Here is a 6,294-nt window from a genome sequence, read left to right on the forward strand (position 1 = left end):
ATCAGCCACATTGATTAATAAAATCCTGTAACACATCACCTGTACATCGTATGATGTGCTCACCACCCACGTCAGTCGCCTTCCACTGAGAGTTTTTATCGCGAGTGAAAGTTGGGATTTTTTAAAGTTATGTTTTATTGAGTATGCTATTACAGTTGGCTTGATTTCCCCCTTTGCCACCCCCCACCCAGCACCCCCACTCCCTCAGGCAACCCCCTCACCATTGTTCATGTCCAGCGGTCATGTGTACAAGTTCTTTGTCTTCTCCATTTCCTGTACTGTCCTTTACATCCCCACGGCTCCTCTGTAACTGCCTGTTTGTACTTCCTGATCCCCTCCCCTCTTCGCCCATTCCCCCCACACCCCCCTCCCATCTGTATGCTCTCTGTGTCCATGATTCTGTCTCTGTTCTTGTTCTCTTGGTTTGCTTTTTAGATTCAATTATTGATAGATTTGTATTTTTTGCCATCTTATTGTTCACAGTTTTGATTTTCTTTTTCTTAAATAAGTCCCTTTTAACATTTCATGTAACAATGGTTTGGTGGTGATGAACTCCTTTAGTTTTTTCTCGTCTGGGAAGCTCTTTGTCTGCACTTTGATTCTAAGTGACAGCTTCGCTGGGTAGAGCAATCTGGGCTGTAGGTCCTGCTTTTCATGACTGAATATTTCTTGTCGATCCCTTCTAACCTGCAAAGGTTCTTTTGAGAAATCAGCTGATGGTCTTATGGGAACTCCCCTGTAGGAAACTAACTTCTTTTCTTGTTTGGGACTCTCTGTACTTCCTGGACTTGCATGTCTATTTCCTTCACCAAATTAGAGAAGATTTCTTTCATTATTTTTTCAAATAGATTTCCAACTTCTTGCTCTTTCTTTTCTCCTTTTGGCGCCCCTAGGATGCGAATGTTGGACCTCTTGAAGTTGTCCCAGAGGCTGCTCACACTATCCTCTTTTTTTTGGATTCTTTTTTCTTGTTGTTTTCATTGGTTGTTTTTCTTCCTTATGTTCCAAATCATTGATTTGATTCTTGGCTTCATCCACTCTGCCGTTGTTTCCCTGTAAATTGTCCTGTATTTCAATTAGTGTACCTTTATTTCTTTTTTTTCTTTTTTGAATACTAATAAGCCAAGAGCTTTATTGATGCAGCAGGCACTTTACAACCAACCCAAGAGAGCCCGCCCTCTCCCGGAGGATGGGCTGTCTGTGCAAACCCTGGGTGGGTGAGGGGGCGTGTTCCACTTCAAATACACAAGCTCGCCCTCTCATGGCAGCCCTTGGACCTGCACCTGCCCAAGTCAGCCCTCCCCCTTTGAAAACAGGCAGTGCCCACAGACACACCTGAGCGACGACGGTGGCCCGCCACTCTGGCAGACAGTCACAATGTCAGTTCTTCATTATTCGTGGACAAAGGTGTAAATCATTAGCTCCTGCAAAGGATTTGGGAGACAGTAAGGCAATTTCTCCCTCCACCTTAAAATAAAATACACTTCAGTGGATGCATGTCCTGAGATAGTTGGGAGTGCCTAGGAAGGAGGTCCATTGTCGGTCCCTCTTCCCTGGCCTGTGCATCCCAAGTTCTCCTCGAGGTAAGGTGAGTCTTTTTTTTTTAAGTCTCTCTTGCTGTAAGCAGTCTGATGAGGGAGCCCAGTCCTCCTAGTGCTAATGCCTGTTCACGCCACCACCGGGGTAGCACTGCGCTGCTATTTTCTGAGCGCTTCTCAAACCCTTTATGAATGTCCTTCATTAGCAAGTCAATGCCACTTCTGTCCCGCGATTGCGCAGCCCGCTCACTTTCACTGCTGCCAAAGTTTGGGAAGACTTTCAGCACCACGCCCTGGGCTCGCTCCTGCGCAGCTCGGTTCCTGGTGTTGACAGGAGAGTTCCGGAAGGCTGCCTGAGACACCCGAAGCATGTCCCCTTGCCGCAGGAACCCGTCCACCTCGCTGGGTCCGGGCCTGGCTCGCCTGCCGCTGCCGCTCCCCTCCCCGCCACCCCCGCTCGTCCATGAATTTGTTCTCATCAAACTCGTCAATGTCCACCGGACGGAAGCGTGAGGACAGAGCGTTTGGGGCCATGGTGGGGGCTCAGCGCCCACTCAGCTTCAGCCTGACCTCAGATCCACTCTGCTCCCAACCGGCTTGGGGGTGGGAAGAGGTCGCCAGGCACTACCTCCTCCTCCTCCTCCTCCTCGGGCAGCCACCACCACCCGCCCACTTCCAGCCCATACCAGAACTAGAAGTACCCTGTCTCCTTCGTTTCTGCCTGGATCTTTTGTATGCTGCTGAGGTCCTCACTAGGTTCCTTGAGCATCCTTGTAACCAGTGTGTTGAATTCTGCATCTGAAAGATTGCTTATTTCCATTTCGTTTACCTCTTTCTCTGGAGCTTTGATCTGCGCTTTCATTTGGGCCCTGTTTGTCTCCTCTTTTTGGCAGCCTCCCTGTGTTTGTTTCTGGGTATTAGGTAGAGCTGCTTTGACTCTACTCTGTGTTTTGGTAGTGTGACCTAATGTAGTAGGTGTCCTGTAGGGTCCAGTGGCACAGTGTCCCCTATCACCCAAGCTGGGTGCTCAAGGTGTGCCGTTTGTGTGGGCTGAGTACACCCTCCTCTTGTAGTTGAGCCTTGGTTGCTGTTGGCAGATCAATGGGAGGGATTTACCCAGGCCAGTCAGCTGCCAGAACTGGCTGTGACCACTGACCACCAACCTCTGCCCTCCGTGGAGGATCAGCTGTGCAGGGGGCAGGGTGCTGGTGCTCCAACATGGTCTATAAGCTGGCTCCTGGGTGAGTTGGCCCTGGGGTTTCCTGGGTGGTGCAGGCCAAGGTCAGCCCCCATCTGCGTTTTACCTGGAGCTACCCTGCCTGAGCTATAAAGCCATCTGAGATGGCTGCTACTTGAGCTGGGCTTGGAGATTCCCAGGCAAAGCCAAGCTGTGAATCTCAGCTGGCTGCTGCCAGTGCCAGGACTGGGGCTCACTGAGGCCAGCTGTTGCTTGTTTGATAGGATTGAGGAAGTTGTGAAGCATGAGCCAAGACCAGCCATTCATACGGAAAAGCAGCTTGGGTGGTCCTGTTAGTTGGGTGGGGCAGAGTCTCTGGGGATCACCCAGGCAGGTCAAATAGTGTTAGCTAGGTTGATGGAGTGTCGGATATGGCACCAGCTTGCTGGCTCTATGGGGGAAAGGATTTTAGAAATGGAACAATGGCCTCTGCTTTCCTTGATGCCAGACACTTCAGTTCCTCCCTGTGTACCACTGGTGCCTTTCAAGCTGCTACCCTTGTGCTGGAGCTCAGAGGGAGTGAGTCTGACTAGGTGAGTCCAAGTGTGGGTTCTTTAAGAGGAACTGCTTGGGGCTCCAGCAGTTTCTTCCACCAACTTAATCCCAGCTGGCTCTTGCAGCCAGAAGTTGTGTGGACTTATCTTCCTGGCACTGGAATGTTCGGCTGGGGGGCCTCATGTGAGTCTGGGACTCCTCACTCCTGAGATATCGCTCCCACGTTTTTATTGACCACAGGTGTGTATGGGACCAGCCAGTTCCGTGTCTGTGCCCCTCCTACCAGTTTGGACGGATGTGTTTCATTAATGCCATAGGTGCCAGACTTCCATTCAGCTCGATTTCTGATGGTTCTGAATGATGAATGATGTATATTTTAGTTGTAATTTTGATTTGGTTGTGCAAAGAGGTGAGCCGTGTCTGCCTACACTGCTATTTTGACTGGAAGTAAAAATTGGGAAATGTTATCAAGTACTTTTCTGGGCCCTGGCTGGGTAGCTCATTTGGTTAGAGCATGGTCCCAGTGCGCCAAGGTTTCAGGTTCGATCCCCGGTCAGGACACATACAAGAATCAACCAATGAATGCATCGGTAAGTGGAACAACAAATCAATCTCCTCTGTCTCTGTCCCTTTCTCACTCTTCCTAAAATCGATACATAACAGAATTCAAATGCTTTTCTGCATGTACTGAGATGGTCGATGATGTCCCCTCTTTATTCTGTTAGTGTGCTAACATGGGGAATTACATTGGCTGATTTTTAAATGTTCGATCAGTCTGGCATTCACAGAATAAGCCCAAACTGGTGGTGATGGATTCTCTTTTTTATATATCACATTTGACTTGCTTATATTTTATTTAGGAGTTTTGCATCTCCGTGCATAAATAAAATCACCCTCTGCCATTCCTTTATGAAATTTCTTTGTTAAGTTTCCTTCTCAAGTTTCTGCTGGTCTCATTGAAAAAGTTGGGCAACAAGCCCCGACCAGTGTGGCTCGGTTGGTTGAGCACTGATTCCCAGTTAGGGCGCAGGCCCGAGCTGCGGGTTCGGTCCAGGGTGGAGCGCCTGGGAGAGGCAACTGATGGATGGTTGTCTCCCTCTCTCCCTCCCCCTAAAAATAAGTAAATAAATCTTTAAAAAATAAATAAAAAGTTAAGCAATGTTTTCTATTTTCTGTTCAGTGAGAGAGTTTGTGTAAGACTAGTATTTTTTTCTTCCGAAAGTAATTGGAACAACTCGCTGAGGACGCCTTCTGGGCCCGGAGTTATTCCCTTTGTCCTTGTGGGATCTCATTTTTTGTTTTAATTGGCAACACGTACTTAGGAGTGAAGTTGAGCAAGTATTTTGTATATTGAAAGAGCCATTTGTAGCTCTCTGTGGTCCTAATGGGTCATATCCCCGTCCATCTTTCGAATGGATATTTGGTCTTTGATATTAAATATTTAAGTACTTAAGTATTTTAAAAGCCAGCCCCATATCACATGACTTATTGAAAGCATTTCCCCCCCACATTTTGCTTTGGTCTTTTAAGATATTTTCCACATCAAAAACTTTAATTTTTATGTGTTCAAATTTATCCTTTTTTTTTCTTTTATGGCCCCTTGGTTTTATGTGGTGCCCGCAGTAGACTTCCTCACTCTGAGACCATGAGTAAAACACTCTCATGCCTTCATACGACAGGTACAGGGGCTCATTTTAAACTCGTAAAAAAAAAAAATCTTTGTTCCAACTGAAGTTCACTTTGGTGTAAACAGAGAGATAAGGATCTCGGGTTATTATTTTCCCTCTCATTCCTACGCCAGTTGTTAACGACTCATTTTCCCCCACTGATTCGATACGCTCCTTTGGTAGAGACCGAATCCCGTTGTGTTGGTGGAGGTGGATTCACGCCTGTGCGTGGGCGCTGTGTTAACTGCTGTGCGTTTATCAGTTGCTCTCAGGTGTGATGGATGTGCTTAGTTGGGTTTTCTTACAAAGGAACTGAAGTAATTCAAGGAGGAAGTGAAGGCCTTTCTAATAAACGATGCGGAGCGATTGCGCAGGCAGCTGTTTTAACTTCTCCACTTAGGCCTCAGATGCACCTCAAGTTCATTTTTATGTATGTGCTGTGAGGGAGGAGTTAAAATCCATTTTCTCCATCTGTCTGCCCGGTGTCCACCTGTGGCACTTCCTCTGCCTGACTCTTGATGCATTAGGACTTCAGTCCCGGCATCTGTAAAACCAGAATAATCATAGCTCCCCTTCATTAGGGAGAATTCAATGAATTAACACACGTAAAGCAATAGACTAGCACCCGGCCCGCAGTCAACGCCATATTGTTGTGACAGCGATGTCGTTGCTGTTGTCTTGAGAGACACACAAGCACGGGTACAGAGACACGTAAGCAGAGCCACTTTAAAGTGGAGTCGGAGCTGCCCCCAGAGGGGCTGCCTCATGCGTCTCCCGCTCAAACGTCGGGCGTTACAACTGGACACAATAACCCGTGGCCTGGGCTTTGTATCCCAAACGCCAGTTTGCAACGACAACAAGAAAGCAGGCATTCACTGCTCCCCTCCCTTCCCCACGAACACCCCACCGCCTTCGCCTCCCACCGGAACGCTGTTCGGGTTTCTGCCGGAATCAGTGCCCCCCAGAACTGCGGTTTGCTTTTGGGTCCCTTGTTGCCTCTCACCTAGACTTGTTTTATTTTTAGGTTAACGCATTCAAGGGAATAGCATCGTGGGCTTTTTTTTTTTTGGTCTGGGTTTTTTGTATGTTTGTTGGTTGCTTGGTTTTTTCACCAAGAATGGGTGTTGAATTTTGTCAAATGCGTCTTCAGTCTCTATGGAGACCGTCCCGGGACCTTGCTCTCCCTCCTTGCAGTGCTGGTGTGTCTCCCCTGGGGTGGACGGCGCGTGTTCGTTTTAACATGTTGCTGGGTTCTCCTTGTTGGTAGTTTATTTGGGGATCTTTCGCTGAGCTTCGAAAGCACAAGTGGCCTGCGTTTTGCTTCACCAGACCTGCGGTCGGCGCTGCTCTGGCTTCA

The 6,294-nt window shown here is 48.1% G+C and overlaps 1 pseudogene; it reads right to left on the reverse strand.

Annotated features, from left to right (window-relative positions):
- Nucleotides 1-1,603: 1,603 nt before the first annotated feature.
- Nucleotides 1,604-2,072, reverse strand: LOC112310334 (actin-related protein 2/3 complex subunit 5-like protein pseudogene; annotated as a pseudogene).
- Nucleotides 2,073-6,294: the final 4,222 nt, after the last annotated feature.

This window comes from Desmodus rotundus, chromosome 7 (assembly GCF_022682495.2).
Source record: "Desmodus rotundus isolate HL8 chromosome 7, HLdesRot8A.1, whole genome shotgun sequence".
NCBI lineage: Eukaryota > Metazoa > Chordata > Mammalia > Chiroptera > Phyllostomidae > Desmodus > Desmodus rotundus.